Source organism: Saccostrea cucullata, unplaced genomic scaffold, assembly GCF_032062105.1.
Source record: "Saccostrea cucullata isolate Sc308-1 unplaced genomic scaffold, CSIRO_AGI_Scuc_v1 ctg1950, whole genome shotgun sequence".
Lineage (NCBI taxonomy): Eukaryota > Metazoa > Mollusca > Bivalvia > Ostreida > Ostreidae > Saccostrea > Saccostrea cuccullata.
Genome location: NW_026939866.1, coordinates 17,129 through 39,458, shown reverse-complemented (window position 1 = coordinate 39,458; position 22,330 = coordinate 17,129). Strand labels below are relative to the sequence as shown.

The 22,330-nt window shown below is 31.1% G+C and overlaps 1 long non-coding RNA gene across 1 annotated transcript; it reads right to left on the bottom strand.

The window, feature by feature from the left end:
* Window positions 1-17,395: 17,395 nt before the first annotated feature.
* LOC134254131 (uncharacterized) lies at window positions 17,396-18,966 on the bottom strand. The gene is made up of 3 exons (XR_009989261.1): window positions 18,810-18,966; window positions 18,521-18,673; window positions 17,396-17,565 (listed from the first exon to the last, which is right to left on the bottom strand). It is a non-coding gene; the product is annotated as an uncharacterized LOC134254131 (long non-coding RNA).
* Window positions 18,967-22,330: the final 3,364 nt, after the last annotated feature.

The following is a 22,330-nucleotide window of genomic DNA, read 5'->3' as shown; positions in this document are numbered from 1 at the left end:
TTTCAATTTTATACAAATTAATCCATACAGCTTTAAATTTGTTTAAATATAAAGGATTTTCTTTACATCTGGAACAGTATATTATAATATTTCAAATGACAAATTATTAAATTAATCATTTCACTTTCAGCACAACCAAACAAAAATATTTTCTTGTCAATTACAACATCTAATGAAAAAAAATCATTAAACCAAGCATAAACATTTGTTAAAAATGTATTTACTTCTACACATTCATAAAAGAGGTGTTCTAGTGTTTCACTTTCTCTATTACAAAAGCTGCATAAATCATCATCTATTTTCTTAATTTTTTTTCAAAAAGGTGTTTGTTGTTAAGATTTTATGATTTATTCTGTATTGCAACCACTGTAACCTTCTATCACTGGTCACATTAAAAACATTTAAGTTTATTCTTTCCCACTCTTGTTTTGATATTAAAAACTGCTGATCCCATTTTTTTTTGACCAGTGGGCTTTTCTCCACTATCATTTAGATTTCTGTATACTTTCTTATTTTCCTTATTATCCAATAGAAGAGGGATAATATGTAATGGAATAAAAGGTTCTTGTTCTTTATTTAAGTTTGTAACTGAGAAGTCTTTCATACATTTTTTAATTGCTTGTGTTACACTTAAAAATTCTAAAAAGTTTGTTTTTACATTTTTGTATACATTAATGAAACGTTGTAGGTCATAAACTTGCCCTCTTCATCCAACAACGAATTAACAGTATGAACGTTATTTTCAAACCATGATTTTATAAAAATAGATTTTTATTCACCTAAGATTTTCATTAAACCATAAAACATTTTTGCACATTTCTTTGGCCATTTTCTCCTTTTCATAACATGTACACAGCTGTTTCCATGATTTAAATACATCAATCCAAAACTGATTTTTATGCTTAACTTTCTGCAAACAATAACTTGGTCCAAATTTAATCAATCGCGAAATATCAATATCTGATCCAATAACTGACTGCCATTTGGCTTTAGCTTTGATTATTTTTTTATCCATGATATTTTCATACTTGCATTAAAATGTTCAACATTAACCATTTTCAATCCCCCTTTCACATATTCTTGAGTAACCACAGATTTTTTAATTTTAGAAACTGGGCTATTCCATAAAAATTCAAAAAAGATATGATTTAGTTTTTCAAAATTTTTTTTAGGTGGGGTTGGTAAGGATATAAACAAATGTACTATTTTTGACAAAGCTAGAGACTTAATGACTGTTATTCGTCCTAATGGTGTAAGATTCCTTCTTTTCCATTGATTTAATAAACTCTGAATGGACATTATTTTTGAGTTGTAGTTTGCTTTTAGCATTTGATCTAAGTCAACATTAAATTCTATTCCTAGAACTTGAAAGGATATACTTCCCCAAATCAGTTCTGTATTATTCATTAACTTTTCTTCACAGAACCTTTTACTACCAATCCAAATAAACCTGACTTTTAGTATAATTAACTTTTAAACCAGACAAATGTTTGAAATCATTAAGCTCCTGTAGAGTTATTTCTAAAGTTTTCATAGTTCCATCAAGAAAAAGGGAAGTGTCATCTGCAAATTGTGATATAAGATGCATTTCATCTCCAATTTTAATACCTTTAATTCTGTCGTTGCCTCTTAATTTTATTGCCAATATTTCTGCACATAATAAGAATAAATATGGGGATATTGGGTCTCCCTGTCTACAACCTCTTCCATTATTGAACCATCTTGATAAGTTACCACCTTGATTAATTGTTGTTGTAATATTCTTATAAAAAACCTGAACCAATTTTCTAATAGATTCTCCAAAATTGAAAAATTTCATTACTCTAAATAGGTAATCCCAAGACACTGTATCAAAAGCTTTTTCAAAGTCAATAAGAAGAATCATTCCAGGGATATTTTGGACTTGAGTATAATTCATAATATCATAAATCAATCTTGTGTTTTCTGATATATTTCTACCTGGTATAAAACCTGTTTGATCCCCGTGTATTATTTTTGGTAGGACAGATTTTATTCTACTAGCAATACATCCTGACCCAATTTTAAAAACTGTATTTAGTAATGAAATTGGTCTCCAATTCTTTAAGTACTGTTTTTGTTTATTTGGTTTTGGTAGACAAACAATTACTCCTTGTTTTTGCGTGACTGATAATTCTCCTATCTCATAAGCAAAGTTCAAAGACCTAACTACAAATTGGCCTAAGTCTTTCCAAAAAAACTTTAAAAATTCAGTAGTAAATCCGTCACTACCAGGACTGGTGTCATTATTCATTCTTTTCAGTGTTTCTGTTGCTTCTCTTAAAGTTATCTCCCCCTCTAATTTTGTACTTTCATTTAAAGATAGCTTATTGACTTTATCAAACACTTTATCTCTTTCCCATTCCCTTGTGTTTAATTCTGTATTTTTATTTTCGTATAATTTTTCATAATATTTACATATCTCCTCTAAAATATCTTCCTGATTCAAAATTATTTCATTATCTTCCTTTTCTATTCTTTGTATTATTTTATTTGTAAAGTTTCTTTTCTCTAGATTACAGAAATATTTAGTGGGCTTTTCTCCTTCATCAATCCATTTTGCCTTTGATCTTATCATTGCACCCTTTAATTTTTCTAATCTTAGTTTTTCTAATTCTTCCCTGGCCTCCTCTAAACTACATGTAGATCTTTCTATTTTGTTTGTACCTTCCTGTTCTTCAAGATTTTGTATAATATTTAATAACTCTGTTTCCCTGCAATTTTTACTTTTCTTCAAATAAGAAGAGTATGATATAGTTTGTACTTTTATCTCCATTAATAAAATCTCTAAAAATAATTGATCATTTATCTGTAAGCAAATTTCATTATCAGGGATGTGTACAACATTGTTTATCTCATAAACAGGTATCATATACTGTTGTTTAATATTAACAATTATTTTTTTTACTTTCTCGACATATTGTTTATCATACAAAAGTGAATTATAATTGAATTTCCATAGACCTTTACCTTTTTTGAAATCTTGTAATTTTAGTGAAAGGATTACTGGGGAATGATCTGATCTATAACTTGCATCCACAAAACATTCTTGTACGCTGCTAAGCAGGGAATTGGATACAAGAAAGTAATCTAACCTAGCCAACTTTATAGGATTTTTCCTTCTCCAAGTATACCTATATTTTTCTGGATATAATTCTCTAAAAATATCTACCATATCTAATTCCTCCATTGCTTTTAAAGTGGCATCTCTAGCATTGGGATTATTTATGTTATTTTCTTTATAATATTTACAATCTAGTTTGGGGTTCATAACAAAATTAAAATCACCACAAAATGTATAACTGTCATTTTCAAAATCTTGTGCTTTTTCAACTATGGTTTCAAAAAAATTAGGCGTGTCTTTATTTGGGCCATAAAGATTCATTAATGTTAATCTTTTATCTTGAATTGTAATGTCTAGAATAATATAGTTTCCATTGCAGTCCCTTTTTTCTCTATGTACCTCAAATTCAAATGTATTGTTAAATAATACAGCAACACCCCTTGCGTTTGATTCAAAGGAGCTAAAATAACATTTTTTGTATCCCCATTCATTTACTACAATATTATGTAGGTCTTCAACAAAATACGTATCTTGTAAACAATAGATATCACAATTTTTAGCTTTTAAAAATTTCAACACATCCTTTTTTTTCTTGATTACCCAAACCTTGGCAATTGAGTGACAAAACCTTTATCTCATTCATTGTACTTGAAATTATCACTTACATGGAAGTCAACTAAGGTTTGTAAATCCAGCCAGAGTAAGAAGAGAGAGAGAAAAAATAACAAAACATAAAAATGTGAAGAAAGCATTGGCTTTCAATTTAAAAGCTATATACCGGTTAAATATGGCATTTGATTTATATTACATGTACAAGTAAATAGAATTCCAAATTCAAAACAAAGAAAAAACGATGTGAGAAGATTATCTAGTACATTGTATATATAAAAATACCCCACTTGATCAGTTCTTCGAGGTTCTATTGGTAACTTTTCACGAAGTTTTAAAAGCGAACAGGACTAGTTAAAAGACATTGGATTTTATATGACTTGATTCCTAATCTGTCGTCAATTGGGATGGAGCATCGCCGTAAGGAAAAGTAAGACGTTTTAAGAACAGTAGCACGCTATCGTATGAATGCAGAAAACAGAGATCGGAGGTGTGAAGTATGAACTGGACAAGACATGTACGAACATTTATTTATATATATATATATATATATATATATATATATATATATATATATATATATATATATATATATATATATATATATATATATGTATGATCAATTTTGATGAGAAGAAAAATTACCATAACCTCGTTAGTGAATTCATTTTTATTTACTTGGCTTTAGTTAAGAGCAAAGGATTGCAAAATTGATAAGAGGGAAATATAGATACAAAGGTCATTTATTTATACCATGTAATTTCAAAGAACACATTTAACAGGTACTTTAAATATCATAACAGTAGAATACAAGATACCAAATACAAGAAACAAGTCCAAAATGGGCCTCCGGAGCAAATTAGAATAGTAAAAAAAATTAGGATCCAAATGCTAGATCATACCGGGTACTTGATTTTGAAAATAATGAGAGAGGTGCCTGATATAATTGTATACTGTCTTTCAAATTGACAAAAATGCATCGTAAGTGTAAAAAAAAATTCATAATTTAGATGCATTTTAAGTAACTTAAAGAAATGATGTACTGCCATATAACATAAGAGATGAAAAACTGCCGTATAAATTACATGAAACCCCAAATACATTCATCCTTCTGCAGTAAGGGTAATTATTAAGGAATCTTGCAAATGATGTCAGAATGTCTGAGTCTTCATGACGCATGATTAGGCAATATATTTTATTATAATAAGATGGACATTTGATGTTTTAATTTATATTCATCTTAATAAATATGTTTGAGTTTAAATCTTTGTACACAAATGAGGAAATACAAGGAGAAAATGAATTTCATCCTGCATCTTATTGTGATTAAAAAGAGAATAGATTCGTTCATCTTCATGTACATTACGAGGGCTTATCAAAACGTTCGTGGACTGAGGCTATAAAATTAGTACTATGTAGTCTCTACTTTCAAAATTAATAGGGGATATAAAGCAAGAAAAAATAAAGAAATGTTGAAAATTTTAGTTTGATTCGTTCATTTTTTGCTAAGATATGATAAAATTAAAAAAAAACATTAAAAGGTTACCCGGCGCCGTCGCCGTTTAGTTTTATGACGTACCACAACGTCATTTTTTTTTTCAATGTCCGCTTCTTCTACCTCATACACTTTATTTGATGAGATTCCCTAGAGTTGAGTAAGGACTTAAAACCGTCTTGTTTTTATGACTGTACAATGTCAGGAACAGCGGCTTTAAACGTATATAATATTGCAAATGAATTGATACATTGGGAGAGATCCTCCCTCAATTTTGCCGGCATATTTTGCTTTTTGGAGTTTGATATCTACAACATATGATCAACGTCATTTTTTGAAGTGAATGACTTTTCACACCTTGACTAATAATCGACAGTTACTGTGCATCCATTTTCTCTCTGAGCCTCTTTTGCATTAAAAAACAAGTACTCTAGATGAATAGCCAGTTTAACATTTCCTAATTCTTTTTACAGGACCAAAACTTTATAGAATGTTGGAAAATGACCCAACAATGAATGTTCATATCAAAAGAGTTTTTCTTAGTTATGCTTCGGACGAAAAAAAACACCGTATTCGAGGTTGCGCCGCTTGGACAAACCATAGATTACAAAAACATCACTTATCTATTTAGAAATAAAATTCATGATCTGCGGTTTATTCTATAGATAGAAAAGATAACTAGATATTTTAAAATTCATTGATGTACCTAGAGCAGTTTTAATTTCATGGCGCCAGTCCACGAACTTTTTGATTGATTGATTGATTATATACTGTTTAACGTCCCTCGCCAGAATATTTCACTGATATCGAGACGTCACCATTGCCGATGAAGGGCTGCAAATCCAGGCCTATGCTCGACACTCAGGGCCTTTGAGCAGGGAGGGATCTTTATCGTGCCACAACTGCTGTGACACGGGGCCTCGGTTTATACGGTCTCATCCGAAGGACCGTCCCATTTAGTCGACTTTTACGACAAGCAAGGGGTACTGAAGACCTATTCTTACCTGGATCCCCACGGGGCCGAACTTTTTTATCTTTTTGATAAACCCTCGTATATCATCCAATTTCAGCTCTAAGCTTTTAATATTAGTAATATTTTGTTATAACTGATATATGTTGTTTGTTAAAATATCTGAACAAGGTTTTTAAAAAAGTTGATCTCGAGGCCGTCGAAGGTAGACTAACCATATTTATGTAAATCTCTGTGTTTTTCATTTAGTTTTATAGAGGTTTAGAAATGTATAAAAAAGTATTTGTGGGATTGACAATAAATCTAAAACATAACTAGGTTTAGTATAAGGATAATTGAGTGTGCATTATATACAATAATTGCGTGAGGTATTCTAAAGATTTTAAAGATGCTGTAACTATGGACGATTACTAAATATAAATTAAATATAAAAAGCGGACTTCTATCTGTGAATTTTTCACATTTTGTCCGTTTTTTTTCGGGGGGGGGGGTCTCTAAGAAATTGAAGTTGATGAATCTTAAAATCAATACTACTCTGACCCATACATAAAAATATGTTTAATAGTGTGACAACATGCATTTAAAATTTTTTTAAATGATGCAGTTAATGTGGGAAAGTCCTTTTTTATTCAATTTTTTTTTATTTTTATAGCAATCGTTTTAGCGCTAGATGGTGTAACAGACGCATTTACTGTCACATTCAAAACCTTGTGCAGATTTACACATTCGATAGTATTTTTATCTAGATGATTGAAGGTGTATGCTTGATAGAAAAATTGAAGACTACATGTATAATTTTTGTGTTCTGTGTATCAACTTTGAGACACCAGTCCTTACTGTGTGTATATATATATATATATATATATATATATAGTATACTGAGCTTTTCTTATAGACCTTCAGTTGTCGGAGGAGTACCATGTCATCAGCATACATGAGGCAATGTATGGGTCTAGCTGTATTATTATTGCTTTATTTTGAAAAAAAAAATTCAGAATTCAAACGCTTAATTAAGTAAATCGTTAGGGAGAATCTTATTGTCAGTTGTATATCAAAACGGCACCGTTGTATATTGTACTGTAACTTTGAATTATCATATACTATTAAATACTAAATTATTATCATTGTATTCTATAATGAGTGGAACTGTGGGGCTGAGGAACACTTGACCTGTTGTTTCACCCCAAGTGTAGACTCATCGAGAGTCAATGTATAATTATACATGTATGCTATATTATATGTAGTATGTAATATTTGATATTTTGTAAACCGATGGGATGTATTGCAACTAACTTAAATTCTGGAATAAGCTATAATTATAAAAGTAATTGGTGTCGGTAATTACATGTTCTACACACATGTATATATGGGTTTGTGTATATAAATTACTTCCTTACTTCTTACTCTTTCTAATAATTAAGCGTGTATTATTATATTTTTTCTAACTAATACAATTTATTTAAAATCCTATGTGAAAAAATTCCTAAGCTTCGTAATAATTCTCAGTGTTATATGTATCCAATTTTTTTTAAAACTCGTAACTTTTTTGTAACTTCTTTTTAATATTATCACAGAAATTAATAAATAACGTCTCCTAACTTTAATGCCCCATTATTCATATGCATGTACATTAATATTTCAAAATTTGTATCGTGACTTAAAGTCTTAATATGTTTTTCACGAAATCTTTCTTTAAACACAGGATGATTGTTTGTCCTTCTTAGGGGTTTGAAGGGAAGTTTAAGTGTATTTCATTGGAGCTCATTCGTAATGGAAATTCCTTTATTGGGTTTATAACTGAGAAAAGGCGTGACTTTTTACTTTAAAGTCATATTTACTCTTACCGGTACCCCTCTATTTGTTGTGCCTTTCTTTTGGGAAAGCCAGATATCAAATCGTACTTGTTTGTCAATCTGTTCGTCCGTCTGCATAAAAAAACACTTTTTTACCCGTGACCTTGACGTTTGATCTACATTCAGAAAGAGATAAGTGGAATATGTACATTTTGTCTTTTCGAGAAATCGAAATTTTTTTTATAGTTTTATTCAAAACGATGTTCGGATTCCTCTAAACCAGAATATAGTCTCTGATTTGTAGTTAAGGATATTGCAAACCATAGACATTTTGAACCCGCACGTTTTACTAAAGAAAATGCAGATGAAAACCCGTTCTTTCCTTAAACGTCTATATGCCAATAATGAAAATGACGCGGTAAATATTAGTAATATTATTATTCACAAAAGTGTCCAGTTTTGTATTCCACAATATTTCAAGTTAGACTACACTATGTATTCACTACAAATAAACATTGAATATTGCTTCCTTTTAAATTAAATAAAATTTTACAGGGCATGGAAATTGAATATCAAAAACATAATCCTCCATCTACTTCGTGTTCTTCTTCACCCAATAACCATGTAGTTCTGCTGGACACACTATTACTGATAACGTAAATATAGTTATTAAGGAGGATCTTAGATCACTTACATGTATAAACGTTATTTTGTCATTTTATATGCATGCATGGTCTTATCGATAAAAAAAGTCATTGGTGAATTATACATCAAAATAATCATAACCTTTATTTACAGAAAATACACAGCATAATAACAGGATGTGTACGAAGTTCATATTCTTCTTTAGTTCAGACGTACATTTATATCTTAAAAAGAATAAAATGTGTTTTAAGGCAATTTTCCAAACACTGTAAATCAGTTGTTAGGTTTAGAAAATCAACGTTAAAATCAAAATATTTACATTCGCCGTGTTTTTCTAGTAAGCTTACTGTGAAATTTATTTGACAAACATCTTCGTGTATACTCACGCGTAGAAATATACACGGAGAAACGTGGGTTAACGTGACGTCAGTCACAATGAGACTGCAGCGACGTTTGTAAAATGCAATATTATAGGACAGCAAGAAAGTCAAATATTCACTTATTCACTTGCACATAGGCATATTTTTCATGAAGCGCTAGCGAAAACTAAAAAACATTCCTTAATTAAATTTCAGACAATAAATTGTACTTGTGGAAAGACGCAGTATTATCTTAATAAATGATTTAAATGAGGTATGAAAGATTAATACCAAACAGGTTTTATGGAAGGAGAATCTTGATTTACAATTCAAGTTTCAATTGATATGCAGTTTTGGCAAAACTTGACAAAATTTTGTTAAGTCATATACTTATAAATTTCACGTTAACAAAATTCTTTCCTCGTTGTTATTTTTTTTTTAATTTTCTTAATTTCCTATTTGATTTCTTAATATTCAAGTAAACAATTATTTCTTTTATGGTAATTTTATGAAATCTTTGTACAAATATAAAAAATATACCGTGCTTCGAATTGAGTCCTTTATTTTGCACTCAAGAACATTAAGCCGTGAGCATGGTGAAGGTTCTTTATCGAGAAAATAATGTTACACCGTACCTAAACACTTACAACACATAATTTTCTTAAAAAGCATACTCGCGTCAGAAATTAAATGGCTGAGAATTGCATTTTGACAAATATCTTGCATGCTACAAAGATGTCAATGAAAAGGGTAATATTTGGTTTTCTAAATTTGATCAATACAAGACAAGAATTATACTTCTTATAAAAGCACATTAAAACAATTATAATAGACTGACTTTGTAAATAAAGCAAGACAATCTGTGTTTTTAATTTTAAAAAAATTGAAAAGTCGTTACATGGAGATCAACTTGTTTATTTTTTTATTGCTTTTAATAGCGAAAACTTTACATTTAGATAAACCTTATTTAGACATTGCTTTTATAGTCTATTAATGGCGTCATGTGTACAGCTAAATATGTACATACAGGCACAAGCTTCCCTTATAGATACTTTTCAATAGACAAGAATTTAACAAGACTTATTTCCCACTGATCGCCATTGTGGAGGTCCAAATCCTTCATTGTTAAACCAATTTTAAATCTTTAATTTAATTTATCTAAAAAGCATTTAATACTGATATTCCAACAAAAATATTGCTACATCCTCTAAATTTGTTAAGACAAAGAGGGAAATCACTGAGTTAACCTCCAAAATGGCACGCAACGGAAAGTAAATCTTGTTTATTTTAGATTTATCAAAAACTACAGGGTTAAAAATTATGTTCATATATGTTTGTCAACTTTCTTTTCTCTTTAATTATAATTATTTTGGAATTAAAATTCATTCATGAATTCTTATAATGCACAAACAAAAACAATCTCTTTTGAAAACTCAGCTATGTTAAGGACCGATATGGAAAATGTTACCATTGAGCCGTTTTAATATGTATTGCTTCTTTTAAAAAATTTTAACAAAGCACCTGAATACTTGTAGAAAAGGTAATATAGCTATCAATAATGGATAGGACTGGGCCATAGTTATTACCAGTTTTATCGCACGTATAAGCTTTTTGTCACGTGACTTGTATAAAAATAGAATTGTTAAGCTGAATGTAGGAAATGTGGATGGTGCAAGGGCATACGCTTGTTTTTCAAGAAAATAATTGATACACATTAAAAGAGGAAATATCCTCTACCCAAAAAGTGCTGGGAGCTAGTCAGTGCTGTTTGCGAAGTACTTAAAATTTTGCCGAAAATGCTTATAATTAGCTAAAAATTTCCACTTCGCTTAAATTCTGTTATAAATAAAATTAATGTTATGCAGACCAGGATCAGCTCCCAGCACTTTTCAAAATATACACTATACATGTATGAGCAATAAATATTCCAAATTTCCGCTCAAACAAAATATTCTATGCCCTTGCACTTTTGATGTATATCACGAATACACTCATCGTTTTAGCGATATTCTCTATATTCCTTATCCCTGTGCAGCTTCAATGCTACTAGATAAATTCATATTCTATACACATTGTATTAACTAAATTATTTTCTCTTAGTTTTAATGATTAGGTCTAAAAATTAGCAATGGTATCATATTTATTTAAGCATTCTTGTAATTATTAAACCAGTGAATTTACTCCTCCGGATCACTTGTGCTGCGTCATGTCAAGGCTGATGACGTCATATTTGACAAGAGGCTTTCTTCTATTACTCGACTGTATCGCAATCAAGTATTGCAATTTTACAAGATTTATGAATAATCGATAAAACAGATAAATTCAAGTTGTTATTTACGCATGATTATGTCGTTAATTAATTTTTGTAGCTTGTTAAATTTCAATGACGTCACAATTAAACTTCCGATACGATGTACAAGGAATGTGAACTCTGACCTTCCTTAACATAGCCGAGAATCAACACCTGTCTAGATTTAACAAAATGCGTTCTTTTGTTTAATATGCGTTTAAAAAGAATGCTGCAAAATCCATAATCGTAATACAAGCGCTTCATCTTACATGCATGATGTCAACTGCTGGCATTTGTTGTCTATACTAGCACCCATTTTTACCACCACAATTACCCCCTCCCCCTCCCCATCCACACCCCAAGAAAAAAAAACTATTTACTCCAGCCCCAACTTAACTAAAATGCATTATAAATTATTTCAACATGTAACAGCCAATAAAAATCGCATCTTTTTCTTCAATACGATTAAAATATGAAGGGTGATCAAAAAGTTCGCAAACTATCTCTATATTTTCAAAACCTCAATTGCCTTACACAATGTCTATAAAAAGCATATGCTGAATAAAGTTTCTCTCCTTGTTTGTGACGTCACAATGAAAAAATGACGTCACTATTGAGGTCACTTGTGACGATAATGGTTGTCTCAGTCGAACTCGTTCAACAAACGAGTGTACAATTTATTGTAATATCTTAGAAATCCCTCTACAGTATTATATGATAATTTGTACACAGTTTATTGAAATAAATGAGTTCCTATAAATTCAATTAATGATTGGATTAACTGTTTCAGTGAAGGAAGGCTGATGGTTAAAAATGATTCTTGTCATCTTGCACAGTGAAACCAAGTTTTAAAAGATATGTATTTTTAATTAAGCTATTTGCTATCAAATACCTCCAATTAGCACTGTGAAAAAAAATTGAATATTTGAACAATGAGATAAGTATTAAATACCTAAGATATCGTTTACTTTAGATTTTAAACATATTAGATATGATAAAAAGGATGCGACCATTCTCTGTCCACCTGAATAAACGTTTCTCCTGAGACAGAAGATTTTTGTTTTAATGGTCGCTTATTTTCAAAAACGATGTTATTATCTACCTATTCCGTTGCCGAGATATGACCATTTCTGACAAATTAACCGTTCTTGTCATAAAAATTAACTCACATGGAAAGAAATATAAAATTCGGAAAAATCTTTTAACTTTTGCGACAGAACTTCACGGAGGGGGTCACATGACCGCCAATATCACGTGATTTGAGCATGCGCAGAACAGTTGTTGATGTGCATTAAAATCAGGGAGGATTAATTTAAAATATAATCAACATTAAAACCAAATATTCTTTCTTTTATGGAAGTTATTTTAAAATAGTTTGCTAACCTTTTGATCACCCCTCGAATATTAATCTTCTATTACCCTAGATGCTTTATTATATATCTCTCTATGTTTTAAGGGGATGAAGGATGTATGGTCACGTGACTCAGTTGATTTACGTCATAATCTCTGATAAAATATGTACAAAACCAGATTAAAACCACAGTATTTGTAAAAAAAAAAATTACTGTTTGTTTGAGTTCACTATCTTGTATAAAAATAACTAAAAACATTCAAATTTTCTTTCAAATAGTTTTAAATTACGGAATAGATTGGTCCACTCCTCTATTTCCCTACACTGCGCGTCCAACGAGTCACTGACGTCATAGTGGATCTTAGTACAGTAAGATTATACAAGGTAAAACATGGGTAGTATAATATCATAAAAACGGGTCATGATCAGTACATGGTGGGATATTTTATGAATTACAGAACACAAAAAATATTTTTACTTGGTTGTTGGCGGAAATATATTGTAGTTATGTCTTACTTAGCTTATTTCGCAAATGTGTGACGTCATAGTAGGGTTTTCCCGTACTCGAGAAATGTAAATATGACACGTTTTTCTCATGATCATGACTAGTTTAACTTTGCCCGTGCAATATTGAGCTCAGCTTCACCAATCGATATTTTTACAGTTAATCAATACAATGACGACCTTGAACTTCGACGTAAATTTTCATATATTGAATGATAGGATTTTTTGCAAATTAATCTTTTTCATGCTTTAACTTGTCTTTAAAAAGTCGTAAATTTCCTTCTCCAGATGTGGTGTTACAAAAGAATCTTGCTTTTTCGAATTTTTAACCCTATTCATACTCTAAAATATTTTAAGAGACACATTTCCGCTGGTATATTTTTTATCTATGGTGAAAAATTTCAATTATCGAATGAGTAATTGACCCAGAAACACGGATAATAAAAACTCCGCTCAGACACTGTGGGGTATGGTATTTGTCACTCAATATCTCAGAAATAAGTCTAGAAACCTATTGATATGTCTCCTTTATAGAATGTAAGACATACTTAATAAGATATATACAAAATATGAAAAAAATTAAATGACAGGTATTTTTTCAGCTAAAGGTCCTTAATCTCCTTAAAGTAAAACCCCTTTCAAATGCATCTACAGTGCATTGATACAGTGCATTGATAGATTTAATTTAATCAGTCAGTTTAGATTTTTTTTTCCGACGAACATGTGTTTAATGTATATTTATGCAGATTAAAATCATAAATATAGCAAAATATGTATTCAACAACTAATGAGATATAATCACATCAGTTTGTTATATAAATCTTGAAATGCAAAAGTAAAACTTCCATGATAGAAATATACCAGTTAATAATAAACAGGCACGTAGCATAGGGGGGTACATGAAGGCCTGTCCCCTTTTTTCAAATAAATCGTTTTTACTTTTGAAAATGTTCATTAAAAATTTGGTCCCCCTCTCCAGTTTGTATTGCCAAATAAGGGATAATTAGCAGTGTATGATTAAATTTTGGTACTAAAAAAATTAAATTATACCCCTCCCTAAACGAAAAAGGATTTTAGAGTTAAAAGCGTGTTCCTGTTTTTAGGTCACCTGAGTAAACTCAGGTGACCTATTGCTATCTGTTTTCGTCCGTCGTCGTGCGTCGTGTGTCGTGTGTTGTGTGTCGTGCGTTAACATTTGAACATTTTCATCTTCTTCTCGGCAACCACTGAACCAATTTCAACCAAATTTGGCACAAAGCATCTGTGGGTAAAAAGAAACAAAAATTGTGAATTTCATGGTCCCTGCCCCCCTGGGGCCTGGAGGGTGGGGCAAAAACCACTATAATTAATGCAATCTTTAAAAATCTTCTACTTTACTCCTGGACATCAAGCAGTCAAACTGTTTGCATGATTGTAATCAGCATTGAGTCCTCTACCAAAATTGTGAAATTCATGGCCCCTGGGTCAGGGGTTCTAGTGCTAGGGCGGGGCTAAATAAGTATATAGTGAAAATGCATTATTTCTTTGAAAATCTTCTTCTCTGCTCCTGGGTATTAAATAAGCTAACTAAGTGCATAATTTTGATGAGCAAGAGTGCCTCTACCAAAATTGTGAATTTTATGGCCCCAGGGTCAGGGGTTCTGGTGTTCGGTAGGGGCTCTATCGATTATAGATAGTGAAAAAACATGAATTCTTTGAAAATCTTCTTCTCTGCTCCTGGGTATTAAATTAGCTAACTAAGTGCATAGTTATGATTAGCAAGAGTGCTTCTACCAACATTGTGAATTTCATAGCCCCAGGGTCAGGGGTTCTAGTGTTAGGGCGGGGCTCTATAGATTATATAGTGAAAATACATGAATTCTTTGAAATTCTTCTTCTCTGCCCCAAGGTATTAAATAAGCTAACTAAGTGCATAGTTATGATGAGCAAGAGTGCTTCTACCAAAAAGTGTGAATTTTATGGCCCAAAGGTCAGGAGTTTTGGTGTTATGGTGGGGCTCTTTTGATTATATAGTGAAAATACATGAATTCTTTGAAAGAAAATTCTTCTCTGCTCCTAGGAATGAAATAAATTAATTACATAGTTATGATGAGCAAGAATACCTCTTCCAAAATTTTTATTTTATGGCCCTAGGGTCTGGGAATCTAGTGATAAGGCTGGGCTCTATTGATTATATAGTGAAAATACATTAAATCTTTGAAAGTATTCTTCTCTGCTCCTGGGTATTAAGCAGATGAACTACCTATATAGTTATGATGAGCAAGGGTGCTAATCTTCCAGAATTAGGAATTTCAAGGCCCCAGGGTCAGGGGTACCATAGAGGGGAACTGTACTTATATACTGAAACAGGATAAATTGTTTGAAATCTGCTCCTTGGTATTAATCAAAAAAATTTTGGAAAGCAAGGGTGCCTTTTCAAAAATTGTGCAATGTGTGTATCTTGGCTTAAAGGGTCAGGGGTTCATGTGTGATAGGGGCATTACTGTTTATTGCTTAATATTACTGATTACTTGAAATGCATTTTTTGTTCCCCTACCCTGCCTATGGGTATTAAGTAAACAAACTAATCAACTGCTAAGTGTATTGTTATGATGATCAATGGTGCCTCTTTCAAAATTGGGAATAGCATATCATTTGGCTTAAAACATGAATCAAATTCAATCACTGGAAAATTGTTGCATAATGCTCAGGTGACCTATAAGGCCCATGGGCCTCCTGTTTCATTTGTGAGTTAGTTTTGCAATCACGATGATTTTTGTTCTTTGACTGCCTCACCCCCATTTCCAAAAAAAAAACGATTCTACGTCTCCTTATTATTGTTTATCAATGCATAATAATAAGCGATATGTAGTCAATAAGTATAGAATAAAGATGAATTATTTTATTTGAGTTAACATATTATAAGAAATAACTGGGTTTTTTTTTAACTCATTATTGAAAAAAAAGTAAAGTAGAAATTTTAAAAACATTTTAATGTATTACGTAAAATACTTAAAATATGATAAAACTCATGTAATAGGATAGTGAATACAGTCATAAAAAGTAAAGCATCCTTACTTTAATTATACATAAATTAGCTATGGTATAGGTGGAATTATAATTGAAGATTTTCTTTGGCTTCCTCAGAAGTGTTCTGAGATCGCTATGATATTGGATATTGCTTACAAATTATTCAACATCTAAATGATCGTGTTAGAGTTCTCGTTCTTGACATTAAAAGTAGCTCGAATATTTCTCGCTAAATACATCAAATAGGAAACACTAGTTGTTTTTGGTAATCTGCTCTAAAACTCTTGTTATACTGTACTTTTTTCTCTTAAGTTTCTTTTATTTATCTAAGCAAGATAAGTAGTTAATGTGGCTTTTATGATTATTTCAAAAGACATTATTCACACAATATTTTTCTACAGGCATAAAAAAAAACCAGAAGCTAATCAAAGTTGACCATAAATTTCCTCTTACTGTACATCTACGTAACCAGACTTTAAACTAATGTTAACATAGTGTAACAATAGAGTATATTTCAATATACAAAGTTTATTGTTAACATAGTGTTTAAAGATAGAGTATATTTCTAAATTCTAACCTGCTTAATTTCTAAGTTAAAAAAGTACTTATCTAACAATGTAATACTGTTATACATCCATGCACTGTAATATGTTGATGAACAAACATGATACTTTGGCAAAATCTTGATTAAATTTGATTGCCAAAAACGTTTTTCCTTTAAGTAAGGTTCTCCAACTCTGCTACATTCTAGAAGCAATTAATTATTAAAATACTTTTTAAAAAGATAAATATTTTTCATTCTTTGAATAAAAATTTACAATTGAAATATTGAAATTATTAAATTTATGAAAAAATGAAATTTAATTTAACAGTAACGAATATTTTGGATCTGTGAAGGTTAGTTTACATTCATATTTTGTTTGGATTTATAAAAAAAAAACATGAATATTAATCTAGTGGAATACTTCACTAGGTCAGAGTATGTATCATGCTTAATATTGATGGACAATCGATAATACTGTTAACTGCAGATTTATCCTCTTAAACATGTTGAAATCATTAAGGCTGACATTTTCATTAAAATAATACGAGAAAAGGCACAAAAAATTCTTATTTTACTCATTACTTTAAAAGACTACTTTTAAAATTAACAAATCTAGATCTAAAGACTGGAATAATGGATCAAACTGCTAAATAATTCTTATACTGAGAAGAACAGTAAAAATCTGTGAAAATGTACAAATTGACAAGAAATATTTAAGGGTAACCACATCACAAATTGTTTCCCTTAAATAATGAGCCACTGTTTGTTTCAGAATTTTGTAATTTCTGAATCTCTGGACTTTGATTTGGATATCTTTCAACTTATCACAGCAATTCAAACGTCTCGGGCTCTTCGATTTTCCAAAGCTAGTTTGACATTCAAATTTTTTTTCGATAGAGAAATTCCATAAAGACCTGGAAAAATAACAATGGACTAATGACACATCCTCAAGAAATTATCAACTTTAAAATAGTGGTAAGTTGACATGTGCTTCTGAAACGTTGTATTACAAAACTTACCAACGGGTTAATTTCATACAATCTTATCAACAAAATCAAATGATATATACATGTATATATCATAACAAAAATTGCACTAAAAAAGTAGTAACACGTTTTTGTGTATTTGCACTATTTGGTGGTGATGCGACCTTCTGAAGATATAAGTAAACATTGATGCTGGCCGCAAGGGTAACCTTTTAACCTGATCGAACGATTCCCGGAACAGGCGATTCATTAGAACATGTAGAATGCAGTTGTTTACTTGTTTATCGGAAAATGTATTTGGTTAGGAGGAAAAAGCAACCAATGAGATTGGAGTGACCAGAGTTCAGATGTTTGGATAAATTAACTACAGAAAACAATATTTAAAGATTTTGCAAAAGATTGAAAATTATTTTAAAAGTGCATTAACATTTTTAAAAGTATTCAAGGTTAGAGTAATAGTAATTGAAATTCAAATTAAATTTTAAAGTAACTATTGCAAATGTCGAAGGAGTTAAAAATATGGAGATAAAAATCTACAAACGTAAACCTAGTATGAAATGAACGGCCGGGATAGATAAGATTTCAGTGGGAAGCTGAATCTTTACTGTCTTGCAATTGGTTGTATTTCATATAGGTGAGATAATTTTCTAAACTTGCGCGGTTTTTGTCGAATTATTAAAATTTTCACATGGCTTAATTTATTAACAGGCTACATTGTTTTTATATTAAAACTAATAATGTTTAGTAATATGTTTTGTATTTCATTTTCATAAGGATATGAGGCTTATATGGATTGGTTATCTTAATTTGTGTATCTACTCTTCTGTATTCTGGCATTAAAAATATACGTTTGAATTTTTTAACATAAATATTTGCATCTTACCTTTTAAAGTAAAACTTTGTATCTGTCGAATATCTGTCACAGATATACGAGTCTTTTCCTTCCGCCCCCATTCAAAAGCAAATACAGGATGTTGTAATAATGAAAGGACTTTTTTCTTTGGAATCTTTTTTCCATTGATGACCAAAAACTTTGCTGTAAATGAAATGAAGTTAGGTTAATAACTTAAAGCAAAACATCTTCCCATTAAATGTTTGGTAAATGAAAGAGTGAGTGAGAGAGAGAGAGAGAGAGAGAGAGAGAGAGAGAGAGAGAGAGAGTTAATACACACCTGATTGTGAGCTCTAAATTTCCTGCTCTATACAAGAGGTTGATTTCACGTCATTAAAACACAGTTCTGGTTTTGAAAGTATCATGTCCAGAAGAACTTCGAGGGTTTCAAGCATATTTTCTCCAAGATATCGTCCGACATGTTCTGTGGAAACTTAAAGCCTGAGTTCCATGTCCGCTTTAGAATGTATGATTATGCTAAAGCATGTCTCAAACATTGTATCTTGCTCAACATTAAATCTTCCAATTTTTATACTGGAGCTATCAAATTGATTCCCCAGTGTTATGTCTTCCATGACAAATTGATGATTTAAGTGAATGTTCTTTTTACATTCTGGCAAAGCTTTAAGAATTTTGAAAGGTAAATTGATTTTTGAGACATTGACCGCTATTTTCCTTTGATTTTCCACAGCAATGTCGTGAATGGATCTGCTGGACGTCAAATCAGGTGAAATTAATGGAATATAATTCACACATAAAACAGCTCGATCAAAATTCTGGATGATGCATCCTCATATCAGTTGCACTGACTTAACATACTCTTTTATTTGCACAAACCTACCAATTACAATCTGATAAGTTGTGCAAAGTAGAGATACGTAATCGTTTATATTTTTTAACTTTTCTTTGCTGAATGATCTCGACAATACAAAGCGATTTTCCAAAGGTTTTTCTAAAATTGGTTTTAGTACTTTTCCTAAGCTGCAATCTTCCATGCAATTAATTAAGTGCTCTGCCGTTTAGAACTGAAATACGGTAGAATTGTTTGACTAAAATCTCAGTTAGAGAGAATTTACATGTTTGGATTTTTAATTAGCAAAGATATTAAAGTGTCGGCAAAATTTTTACTGTGTCGCACGCATAAATTACTGTGTCGGAGAAAATTTTACTGTGTCGGGAGCAACACAGTAAAACAGCTCACTTAGAACCCTGGGATGTCCTGTACGTGATCCTCTCCATTTTCTAAAACACGCCAGAAGGCTTCAAGGTGTTCAGCCCCAGGAAAAGTGCATCCTACACCTACGATTGAAACTGAGTCCTCTTCATCCATTTCCAATGACTGAAAAAATGTATTAGTCAGTCCGTACTCATTTGTTAGATACGTTCAATGTTTTAATCAAAAACTTTGAATGCGTAAATTTATGAAAAAATATCTTAAGTCGTACATGAGAAACTTTTTTCCTGAAGAGTATGATTTGAATCAAGGATATGAGACATTTATATGTAATGCCTATGTGACCACCAACTTATATACTTTTCAAAGCAATCAGTTTCATTTTAAATGTATGGATAAAATGTGGGTGTTACGGAAGTTACACCTAAGTTTATCGTAATTTATCGAGTCAAAGTATAAATATTTTCAACTGTTAAACAAATTTTACATTGTTATAAATTTAATTGAATGTCAAATCAGACAATGTAATATTTTAAGTTAGATCGTTGGTTTACCGTCTGCCTCAAAACATTGGCTAAATGTATATGCTAACTCCTCTCGTTTTGAATTTTTCTTTAGATTGTAATCGTAATTCAAATGTGCTAAATGTTAATGAGAACTGATGACACTTTTCAGTGAAATATATACCTTAGTGACTACTAAGATGAGTATAATAGGAAAATCGATAACCTTTTTTGATAAAAAAAAAATTTCTTCAGTTTTGTGACCATATTTTAAAATTAAACCCGAAAGAAACATAAATTTTGATTATTAATAAAATGTTAGTTTCATCAAAATGAAATCATCCATGTATTTTCAACGTAATACGATGGTACTATATGACAGATTAAAGCAATGAAAATCAAGGACTATATGAAGATTACTACAAAAAGAAAATTAGAAGATGATTTTTTAAAAAAAAAAATCTTTTCAGTTTAATGACGGTACAGTGTATTTTAAAATTACCCATTAAAAATGGGGAAAACATTACTTTTGATCATAAATAACATTTTATTAACATAAAAATGAAATCATGCATTCTTTTTTAAACGCAATACGATGGCACAACATGATTGATTTAAAGCATTATGCTCATATGTATTCAGAATATTTCGTGAATCCAGATATTGGAAAAAGGCTTTGAGAAATTACAATGTTCTTGAAATTTGCAGAAAATATGGGTATTTGACTACCTCCAGCAAAAAATTAAAATGTGAGAACACCCCACGATCCAAAGAATAAAACATTTTTTTATCTTTCGAAACAGATCTTTCATTATGTATCTGCATATTTTAGATCAGAGGTTTTGCTCCATATGAAATATAGAAAAAATACTTAAATATAGGCCATTTTCAAAAGAATGTACAGGATACGAGGAAATTGGCCCATTCCATGACGTCATAATGCATTGACTAAAAGGAAAATAACATTATGATTTTAAAATAGATACGTGGTCGCCAACACTCCAAGTGATAAATACTGCATTTGCAACCTAAGCAGATGGGTTTAGATTTTTCAGAAATTTTCAGGGCCAAATAAGGCCCAAAGTGGCTTTTGCGCTCTACTGAAATCTTCTTTGATCATATGTAATATTACGTTGTTTAGAAGATACATAGTACTTTTAAATTGATAGCAAACAGGGCGTATCCAGGAATTGAAGTTAGAGGGAGCGCCAAAAGTAGGCAAGGGGTCTGGGGGCAGCCTTGAGGCCCCCAGTGGGTCCAGCTTTGATAGGGGCCCAGGGGGCGAAGCCCCCGTAAGCTCATGGGTTCTAGAGATTTTGTATGGTAAAAATGAGGTCTACAAAGTAGACATATTTACATTTTCTAGACGAGACTGTGACTTAGCTTAACTTTGACAATTTAAAGAGGGCGCGCCGGGTGCGCCCCCCCTTTAATCAGCCACTGGTACAAGATGCTCGAGTTTCTCATTGACAACGTCTGTGTGTCTTGGAGTGAAGAGGTCTTCGAACAACTGTTTCCGCGGATACTACTCGTAATGGTCTCCCGTTATTATCATAAAATTTTGGACTTGGGTTTTGTCGAAAACTGCTCAATCATTTCAAACTTTGATGGATTTTTTCTTACACTGTTGTTAAATAAGGTACTTTTTTTTGTAAAAGTTAGAATCTGTTCCCAAGGAAATGAAACCAAAAAAACTAAATATTCTTTAGAAAAAAAAGCATGTCAATAGCTAGGATAGTAGTGTAAATCAGTACTGTGATAAGAAACTCATTTTGTATCGTCAACTTTCAAATTTCTCTAACAACCTACCGGTACCGTTGTCATTAAAGAAAAAGAAAGGCGACACACATTTACATTATTTTTCTCACTAAGCCTAAGCAATCTTTTGGAATTTTGAATGCTTTAACTTTTTACTGAACCAAAGTTGTTTTAGTTGAAAATTGAATCGATTGTCACCCAGGAGGATGTTGAGATAAATAACCATTATTGTTCCACCTTACATCTGTCAATGAGTGTTCTTGTAGTTAGCTAACAAAGTCTTTTAGCACTCTGTACCTTATACGTTCACCTTATCACATTCACCTCATCACAGTGATAAACATAAAAAGTAGTGCGTTTGCACTT